The sequence below is a fragment of the Otolemur garnettii genome, unplaced genomic scaffold (genome assembly GCF_000181295.1).
Source record: "Otolemur garnettii isolate 467f Iridium unplaced genomic scaffold, OtoGar3 scaffold00031, whole genome shotgun sequence".
Classification (NCBI taxonomy): domain Eukaryota; kingdom Metazoa; phylum Chordata; class Mammalia; order Primates; family Galagidae; genus Otolemur; species Otolemur garnettii.
The window spans coordinates 8,951,685-8,962,490 of NW_003852426.1; positions in this window are offsets into that span (position 1 = coordinate 8,951,685).

Sequence of the window (10,806 nt, forward strand, 5' to 3'; positions counted from 1 at the left end):
TGAACCCAGCCTGGGCCTGCCAAACAGCAATGACAACTACAGCCCCAAAATAGCCAGGCGTTGTTGCAGGCACCTGTAGTCCCAGCTACTTGGGAGGCCAAGGTAGGAGAATCGCTTAAGGCCAAAGAGTTTGAGGTTGCTGTGAGCTGCAACTCCACGGCACTCTACCCAGGGCGACATAGTGAGACTCTCTCAAAAAGAAAAAAAAAAAAAAGGAAGAATGTGGGGCATGTCTAGGGTGACCAGACGTCCCGCTTTTTAACAATTTGTCCCTCATCCTGCAGCGTTTTAAAAAAAGTCCTGATTTTTGGAAAGAACGCACAAACGGGCGGGAGAACAGGAAGGGAATATATGGTTTTCAGCTGCCATGTGGCTGTTTCACCAGAATATGAGTTTTATATTATTTTTGTTAATTTTATAATGTTAAACTGTAATAATTACAAATAATTATTGAGAAGTGATTATCGAGAACTGGTTATCAAAGTTTGCATTGTTGTCAGGCCCTGCCCTGCCCATCCCCGCCACCCTACCCACCCACCCTCCCGCCATGTTGTCCCACTTTACAAATGTTAAAATCTGGTCACCCTAGGCATGTCACAGTAATACTGCATTTTGTTGATGTTTGGATGTTTGTCAACCTTACGAGATGTGTAATTTTGTTGTGAATTGTTTCCTCATTATTTTTTATTAAGTCATTCATACATAGATCATAAATACATTTATGCCATTATAGGATTCAATGTGTTGATTACTTGTACAAATTGGAATGCTTACATCCTATTAAACAACATAGCCTTCACCACTTTTACCCAATTACAGGATTAAGACATTTATGCTCTGCACCTGACAGATCCAACTTGTACTTGTAATACGCTCCATAGGTGTGATCCCCCTACCAATCTCCCTCTATTATCCCACGCCCCTCCCTTCCCCTCACCCTCCCTTTCCCTCCTTCATCCTTAGGCTATAGTTGTGTTTCATTTTTCACATGCATGTGTGAGTGATTGTAAATTGGTTTCACACTAGTACTGAGTACATTGGATATTTTTTTCCATTCCTGAGATACTTTACTAAGAAGAATATTTTTCAACTCCATCCATGTAAACATAAAAGAGGTAAAGTCTTCATTTTTTAATGCTGTGTAGTATTCTGTGGTATACATACACCACAATTTATATGTTTTCTCATTTCTTATTTCACATTTGAACTTAATTTTGTAGTCATAATCTTTATTCTTTTTCTGGAGGGGACTTCTCAAATTGTATAAACTTCAGGCCTGTAAAACCTGGGAGAGGACTGAGGGCTGAGAGGCTCAGTGAAGGTCACAGGGCAATTTCAGGTTCACTGTTGCAGGCTGGGTGAGGAGCTGGCCTCTGGGTGGGAGTTAGCTTGGTGGCTGAACACTCAGTTTAGATTAGGGGACAAGACTTCCTGGATGAAGGAAGCAGTGTGCCAACTCTGGTATAAACTCCTTGTCACAGGTGGGCATTTTGAGTACCACTAATTGAAGGGAGTGAATGAGAAATATCATGGCAATATCGTGATTTCTTTTTTTTTTTTTTTTTGAGACGGAGCCTCAAGCTATCCCCCTGGGTAGAGTGCCATGGCATCACGCTCACAGCAACCTCCAACTCCTGGGCTCAAGCGAGTCTCCTGCCTCAGCCTCCCAAGTAGCTGGGACTACAGGCGCCCGCCACAACGCCTGGCCATTTTTTGGTTGCAGCCATCATTGTTGTTTGGCGGGCCCAGGCTGGAGATTCGAACCTGCCAACTTAGGTGTATGTGGCTGGCGCCTTAGCCGCTTGAGCCACAGGCGCCGAGCCCAATGCCATGATTTCAAAACATTCTTTCTCTAACTTCTTTGACACTTCTCCCATCAATAAGTGGAACCCCTTCCCCTTGGCCAGACTTAGTGATTTGCTTCTAATGAACAGTGTACAGAACAAGGCCATGCGTTCTGGCTCTGAGAATGTCACGCCTACATGATAAGACTCCCACTTGGTTTTCTCTTGAGACATGTGTCTCAAGAACTCAGAGCTGACAAGTAAGAAGTCTGGCTATTCATACCCACTAGGATGGTGATAAGAAGTAGAAAACAAGTGTTGACAAGGATGTGGAGAAACTGGAACTCTTGCATATTGTTGGTGGGAACATAACGTGGTGCAGCTGCCATGGAAAACACTTTGCTAATTTCTCAAAAAGTAAATTGTAGAGAAGTTAGCATACACACATTCAAGGGATGTTTAGGGAGCAAGGAAAGAAGTATAAGAAAGCAGGGACTTATGCAAGTACACATACCCCCATGTTCACAGCAGCACTGTTCACAAGAGCCAAAAGGTAAAAGCACCCCAAGTGTCCACAGGGATGAAGGGATAAAATACGGTGTACTCATACAGTTTAGCCATAAAAAGTGCTCATAATGCACCAAGTCTTGCCCACGCCCAAGGACCAGGTCCCTGAGGCAGAGGGGCAGGGGGTGCTGCAGAAACTCTGTAGAGCCCACACTTCCAACGGGTACCCAGAAGGAATGCCCAGGGGAGGAGTGGATGGAGGAGCCGAGGCTCAGAGGAAAAGTGCCTGCCCACGGAACGGGCTTTAGGACTGTTGGGTGATAGGGGAAATGCAGACAGAAAGGGCTGCGGGTTTGTTCAGATGGGATAATGTTCACAGACCATCAGAACAGCTGGCACATGCCGCCCTCTCACACACAGGCTTGTTTAATCTTCACGGTCCTCTGAGGACAGGTGAGAAAACCAGGGATGAGTGGCAACGACCCCCAAGGCCACACACGTCTAGACGCCTGAGCTGTGGGGCAGTGGGGACCAGAGCTGCTGAGCAGGCGCTGGGGAAGGACAGATACCATGTCTGTGCTGCGCCTTAGATGCTGGAGGTGCCTTGGTGGCGATGCAGCTCCCATCTCTGCTGTGCAGTAGGCTCCATACAGTAGGCCCCATCAGCCTGCCCAGGACCTGGGCCAGCTGTGACTTGTTTCTCACCATCGCCTGTGCTCCTGGCCCCCTCCTCGTTTCCATTCTGTTGTCTTCGTTTTTTATACCGTGTCTCGTTTTGGCCATGACTTAAAGAGGGAGTGAGGCAGGGTAACAAGTGTTTTACCTTTTGTGCAGGTGAAACAAGTAGAATGTACAGTTTTGAGGCCCCAGGTGGGTGAAGGGACAATAAAATGTGCATTCATTTCCAAAGAGTTTAACCTTGTGAGTCCTGGGCAGGTGCGTCCTGGGGGTTCCAATGCCAGATAACCATTGAGCATTGGTGGGAAAATCTCATCAATGGAAGAAGGCAAGGCTATTGCAAAATTTAAGTTTGCCATCAAACCCTACCCAAATTAAAGAACACTGTGTTAATGTTCTGGATTGTAGGCCAGGTTCAGTGGTTAACATCTGTGATCCTGTCACTTTGGGAAGCTGAGGCAGGAAGATCACTTGAGGCCAAGAGTTTCAAGACCAGCCTGGGAAACATAGAGAGACCTGTTGCTACATAACATAAATTAGTCGGTATCCTGGCAGGCAGCTGCAGTCCCAACTACTCAGGAGGCTGAGGCAGGATTGCTTGAGCCCAGGAGTTGAGGTTACTGGGAGCCTGTGATCATGTCACTGCAATCCAGCTTGGGCAATAGAGAGAAACCCTGTCTCTAAAATAACACCTCCCCCCTCCCAAGGATTGTAAACATTGAAAAAGGAAAGTGAGGCCCAGATACCCACACACGAGCTCACAATCAGCTCAAGGATGATCCCAAATGGGCAACTACAGAAAACCATTCCAGAACAAAAGGTGCCAGCATGCCCCTGTGGCCTGTCTCTTTGGTCGCCTCTGTTTGGTAAATGCAGCATGTGGGAGCTGGGCCTCTCCCAAGCCTTGCACGCCCACCCAGAAAGGTGATTTGGGGTCAACCTTGCTCTGTCTGTTACCCTCCTCATGGAGCAATGCTGAGCAGGCCCCACTTTCCCTGTCCCCATCCTCCTACCCAGCTGCCCCTGGGGTGAACACCCTGCTGGGGCCAGGTGAGCGCTATGGTGTCAGATCAAGGCACCAGCTCCCCTCCCCTCCCCCCATGAGACCTCATTCCTCACACCAGCTGGAGGCGGCCTGGCCTTCCCCTTCACCTCTCCTCCTAGAAGGGCCCCCTGTGGGCCATGAGTCTTCATACTCACCCCGCAGCCTCTCAGGGCTTTGCTGAGCTCCACCTCTGGAAACTTCCTTGGCCTTCAACCTGAATGTCCTCGCGTGCACAGGGCGCTGGTCCACATCTGCCCTCTGACTGTGCACCCCTCCCGGTGGAATTTAAGTGCCCTGAGGGCGACGGAAGGCTGGGTCTGCTTTGTCTTTTGGCTCTTCCCCCCCATCCTGCCACTCAGCAGAGCTGGACAACAGGTGACAGGCTGGGGGGTCTGTGGCCTGGGCTGAGTGGCTCTGCACCAAGTTTCCTCTGCTCAGCACTTACACCAATCTGAGACTGGACACACGGCAGCTCTAGATGATCCAGCGCTAGGAAGGAGGTCAGCTCCTTGATGATGCCTAGACAGTGAAATGGTCTGCGTGACAGCTCCAGAGCTCAGCTAAACCAGCAGGTGGAAGTTAACAGGAGAAGACACGGAACAGACACCTCCCCGATCTCTGCGTGCGAGTCCCCACGTCCCACATGGAGTGCAGGCCTTCCTGGCACTGGCACAGAGCGGAGGGTGGGGCTTGCCAGAGACTAAATCAGGGGAAGTTTCTGTCAAATACTCACGGCTTGTCAGGGAGAAGCCGAGAGACAAGGGAAGATGGCAGCTGGGGCCACAGTCAGAGCGGGGGAAATGACAAGGGAAGTAGGTCTAGGTTCAAGGTGACAGGGAAGTTTCTTTTCACCAAAGTTGGCATAGAACAGCCCATGGTGGGGTGGTGGTGGAGAGGAGCCGGACGGCTCTTCCATGCTGAGGACACGCAGGGGTCAGAGCCCGGCCCAAGCCCTTCCTCCCGTGCCTGGCTATCCCCACAGGACAGGTCAGAGGGCTCATACCCAGCCTCACTTCAGGGCCCGTGTGGGAGGGAGGCGGCAGTGCTGTCTGTCAACCCCCACAGGTAGAGAAAGAAGGGGGGAGCCCAGGCAGCACGCCCATCACTGGCCAGGCCAGTGGAGAAAGGGCAGGATGGCAGCGTCCACATGAGGGGACTGTGGGCAGGGGGTCGTGTGGAGAGTGACGATGGGAACACAGACACAGGAAGTCATCACCACTTTATTTCTCACATGGAGCCCTCAGCAGCACTCGCACAGGCCTGGGGGGGGGGGTGTCACGGTCTGAAGAGGCCCCGCTGTGCTCCCAAGTAGCCTTCCCACAGCAGCGCCGCCCCTGCACTTCTTTAGCATTTGGGACAAGGCTCCAAGAATAGAAAAGCCACCCCGGCCTGGCAGGGCCACTGCCCACTCCCCAGCGGCCTGGGAATGGGGCCGGCACCCATTAGCTTTATAGGTCCACACATCCCCAGGGAGAGGCAGCTCCAGTTCTCTGGTGAATCCTGGTTAGACACAAGTTTGGCAAAAGCAGGTGAGAGGCCAAGCTCTGTGGCCACCCAAGGAGCCCTCGCCTCCACCCTGAGGCTGAGCCAGCCGCTCTCCTCTTGCCTTCTCAGGCACGAGAAGGTCAGAATAGGGTGGCCTCAGTGACATACCAGGAAAAGTCTGGTGGGGAGACTACTGCCTGTTCCTGAGAGCAGATGCAGCCTCTCAGAAGGTCATTTGTGGAAGACCATCCTGAGCCACCTTGGGGACGGCTGGTCCCAGAGCCCCAGGAACCTCTGTCACACTGTAGGTTCCCAAGGCCCATGCAGTCCCAGCCCCATTCACCATGGGGTCCTGCCAGACCCTCAGGCTCTGATGGCAGGGGACTGGGACAAGGACTAACCAGGAACTTAGGGCTATGGGGGCTGCTCAGGTGGAGCCATGCTCTCCATGCCAACGCTGCTCAGATAGGTGCCCACACTGTCCTGGCCACAAACCCCTGGGGCTCATGTGGCAGCGAGCAGGCAACTGAACTGTAATAGTGTCACTAGTGTCCCAGGGTGCAGAGAGGGGCCCCCTTGCCTGCTTCCACCACTGCTCAGGGCCTTTGCTTTGGTGCCTTCTGCCTGGAGGAAGCCGCTGGCTTTCCAAAGCCTTGGGAAGAAGGTGGAGGGGCCTCTGCCAAGCAGGAGACAATAGCAGAAACAGGTGCGAGGCTCCAGGCGCTGCCGCCTCACCCATCTTCCCTGCTCAGGGCTAAAAATACTTAAGGATGCAAATGGTAAATGCTCTGAGACATTTATCATAAATTACAGGTAGATGATTGTGAGGCTTTAGGCCAGAAGGCCTCTGGGGGAATAAATATTTCGATTCTTTAAAAGAAAAAAAAGAGCAGCTAACCTGATGGGCATCCGGTCTGGCTTCTGGCTGGATGGAGGCTTGCTGGGCATAGCAGGCTGGCCTGGCAGAGGCTGGGATGCTGGAGGCAGGGACACGGACCCCTCTGGCCAGAGGCAAGGCTCAGAGTAACAAAAGAGGATGCGGCCAGGTCCATAGGGACCCAGAGCCAGACAGGAGGGCACCCTTACCCCTTCTGTTGGGTCCGGACATTATTATATGAGCAGGTAGTACTGGTGTAATTTTTTTTTAGAATGACTAATTTTAAAAGAGAGCTATGATTTTCAAACAAGTGTGTATGTAGCTCTTCTGGAATCTTCTGTGCATGTGCCCCCTCGCTGGAGCCTTAGCCCAGCAAAAAGTCCTGGCTGGAGTGACATGGAGCTTGCGTGTGCCTGAGTGTCCTGGAGGACAGCACAGCCGCTGCCTCTGCCGGCCGGAAGCCTGATACCTCTGTAACTGGCCCCCCATGAAACAAATGTCAGTCCTAGAAATAATAGATTTTTTGCAAAACAAACTAGCTGAGATTCTGAAGAACCTTGGGCAGACTTCAAGACACCAAGACCCACCATCCCTCTCAACCCTCCCCTAAAGCAAATGAGTTACTCTACAACCTGCCCCAAAGCAAGTGGTCCCCCCTTTAAAAGTCCAAGATCTCCCTTAGTCAGGGAGACCGATTTGAGGCAGCTTCTGCTGTCATTCTTCATTGCAATCTTCATTGTCTTATCTTTGAGTCCCTGTGGTTTGGCCCGGAGGCCGGGGACATGGCTGCTCCTGCCTCCTGGGCCCACTTGGCGCCAGGCCTCACCCTTCTACCTGCTTTACCATTCACTCCGCAGATGACCAAGGCTCAGAATCCTGTCCCAGGACAGTCGCAGTCTGGGTGTGAGTCAGAGAAAAAGATGGGAACATCTAGTTGTCCCTCAAGCAGTTTAAGCCATTCCCTTCTCTCTTCTCTACAAAGTCCAGAGCAAATGCCAGGCACCAGGAAGACTTCTAATTTAATATTATAATAAAACCCGTGGGGACACAGAACCATGAACTGCATTGCAAATTCCTAGGGCTACTAACAAGCACAGAACTCCTGCTGGGGCTGTTGTCAGGACAAACATGCAGACTTGATCACTGCAGATGAAAAAAAGAGATGGAGCGTGGCCTGTGCCCACGGCTGCCTCCACCGCCCGGCCATTGTGGAGGGCTGGCCACCACACAGAAGGCAGCATTCAGATAACACCACTGTGAAGCAAATGCTAATGAGAGGAAACTCCTGGAAGAAGCAAATTTAATCTTCTTTTCCTTTTTGACACCTTTCTTCCCTGTCCAAAGGGAGGTTCTTAATTGAAGTCTGCGATGGGGAAAGTTCTGTTTCTTTATTACCAAGTGCCCTCAGCACGCAAACGCTCTACTTTTTATTGTAGATTAGGCCTTCCTTTTTCCCCCTTGGCTCCAGAAAGGATAAGTGATTACAATTCTGTTATCTTCTAGATTAAAAAGGTGAAGTTGACTGGGTCAGAGCCGTTCCCACTGCAGTTTGACAATTGGGACGACAGCATAACTACTGAGCAATTTTTTGCACTATTCAAAAACTCACTTTTTTTTTTTTTGGCCAAAGAATTGGTCTAACAAACACGTCCTACCCTTGCTGAAAATCATTTCTTTCCCCAGCTCTTCTAGGAATAAAACACGTTTTAAATGTATTTGTCAGGAATTGACACTTCATTTAATAAGATTTTAAAAGTGACAATTTTTAAAGAGCAATTGAGAAAAGTCCCATATCCATCATGGCTCATGGTTCTAACTAAAACCAAAAGAATAAAAACAGAAAAAGCACTCAGAAAACAGGAAAACAAGTGTGTGTGCATGCGTGGGAGAGAGATGTTTCTATAGCTGCTTTTATGCTTTTATCCATGTCCCAAATGCTCACAGCAAGACCCACTCCTGCCCTGCCTGGTGGTGCCTCAGTCCACCCCGAAGGCCCTACCAAGACCTGTCAAAGGTGACTTTGGAAGCTTTCCCCCAAAGCCCCAGTGACGTTTTCTTTCTACTCTCCCAAACAAAGTGATAAAAAATGAAGACAGGGGTTCTGGCAACATCCCATTTCTTTGCTGTCTGGGGACCTGTCTTGCCCACTCATCCCTGTTCCCTGGAAATGAGCGCTTTGCCCTGTGCCTACTGTGACACACCTTGACAGTGGTGTCCAGGCCCAGCTGGAAATACACGAGCCCCTGCCCCAAATTAGAAGGCACAGCAAGGACCCTCCCCCAGCCTGGCAAGGAAGGCAGATCAGATCCCTCCGGAGTCCTTCCCTCCAGCATAGCAGGGGTGGGGGGCAGGACCCTGCCTTCAGTCCTTCCCCTTCACATCTATGGTTAGTGCCACAACATTGTCCCCTTACTTTCCTTTATTTGATAAAAGGCATCTTTATTGCAGTTGTCATTGTTGCTTTAGCTGGCCGGGCTGGGTTTGAACCTGCCAGCCTCGGTGTATGTGGCTGGCGCCCTACCCACTGAGCTACAGGTGTCGTACGATTATAGGCATCTTAAAGTGCCAGAAGTCAGGAGAGTGGTCTGGAAGGTGCCTCCACATAGGAAACTGCTAAGGGTAGGAGGGAGGGGACAGATACCCAGCCCGGCATCAGCCCACCCTCTCTTCCTCAGATCAGAAGTGTGCTCCAGGCCTGGGGCCTCTGGACAGGTGAATTCAGTGTTTAAAAAGAAGTCTTTGAATAGGTCTTTTGAATCATTTGAACTCTGCCCTTGATATGATTGATCTGGCTCCTCTGTCCCCATGTGGGCAGGGAATACACCTTGTAAGGAAGTGCTATGGGAGGTGGGGGGAAGGAGCCATCAGTGCTAATTGGTGACTGGGGGCGGGATGCTGACAGAGGAAGTGACCATGCAGGAGGGCCCCTATGGGCAGGTCCCCTACCATTTGCCATCTCCTGTATAGAATGCCTGGCACCATGCGGAGGAGAGGGACCTGTGGCTTTGCCCCCAGGAGCAGCCCCTTTCCACCTGGGCCATCTTCTGCTTTCTGCAGTTCTATGTTCACGGAAAGAGAACTTTCCCATTTAATCATGTAGTTGGATGCTCCCTTATAGATACATCTCTCCAAACTAAGTTAAACTAGCAGAAAACAGCTGACCTGCTGGCTCTTTCTACACCCCCAGCTAACGTGTCTTTGAGACACCAGAAAGCAAGCGTGGAGCCCTCAACCTCTCCTCTCTGAGGTAGCAGGACCACTGAGGACCCTGGGACCCCTGTGCCACTGGCTTGGCCACACTGTTGGGAGGACACTCTTAGGCTGAATCTGGCAGAGGCCAGAGTCTGGAGATAGAAAGGCAGAGAGCACGCAGCAGCTCCTGGGAGGGCAGTCGCATTGGGATGGAGGTCACCAAGTCGGAGACACAGCAGATCGAGCTTCAGTAGTCAAATGAGATCCTTGCAATGAGACTGGGAGAAAAGCTTCCTAGAGCAGCTGTTCTCCAGCCCCCAGGTGAGTCTTGCATTGTAGCCACCACCTCGGACACTCCAAAGCTGCCAGGCAGGGGCTGCCTCCGAAGCTTATGCTAAATGAAACCCGAGGGCAGATGAGCCAGGCGCGAGCCCCGGGCAGGCCAGGATTGGGATGTGTTTGTGTACAGACTTCTGACCCACAAATTAGCAGCTGGTATGGTGACTGTTTTCTTGTCAGCCGCCCCAGCTTAAAGGGTGGGTATGTTTCAGGAATGACAGGTTAATAACTCAGTGATTCGAGCGACTATTAACTCCAGTGTCCACAAATTGATTTGCCCATTGTGTGTGTTGTTGAACTTCCTCTGAGGCTTTTCCTCTTCGGACCAGGCAGCGTGACGGCTGCATCTGTGCCTCAGTGTGGAGATGCCAGTGTCCCTGCTCTCACTTGCGCTCACCCTTGCAAAACTAAGGAAGGGAAATTACAGCATGAAATGGGACTAAAACAAATGATTTGCTGCTTAAGCATTTCAAAAAGATCTGGAACACCTGTGATTCAGCAAATGGAGAATAACTAAGAGAGTAGAAACCATTCAGTTGCCAGGGTGACGTGCTCCACACAAGCTCAACGCTGTCTGGAAACAGCCTCCAGGTAACACAGGCCTGGTATTTCCTCTTCTGCTGGCGGCTCATGGGCCATTCTTGTGTCCAGCACGTGCCTATTACTCCTCCTGCTCCCTTGCTTGGGTTAGATTAGAGAGGTAGGGTGTTAATGGTGGACTTGATGAAGATTGAAGACCCATTTTCTCCCCCCGGAGACCAGACTGATTTGAACAAATTGAGATGAACAAAACAGTCCCTTTCTGTCCTTGGGAAAAAAAACCTGTCTGTGTCCATTTTTGTAGCCAGGTCTGCTCCTCCCTAGAAATGGGGTTGGTGGGGGCGGGGGTGGGGGTGGGA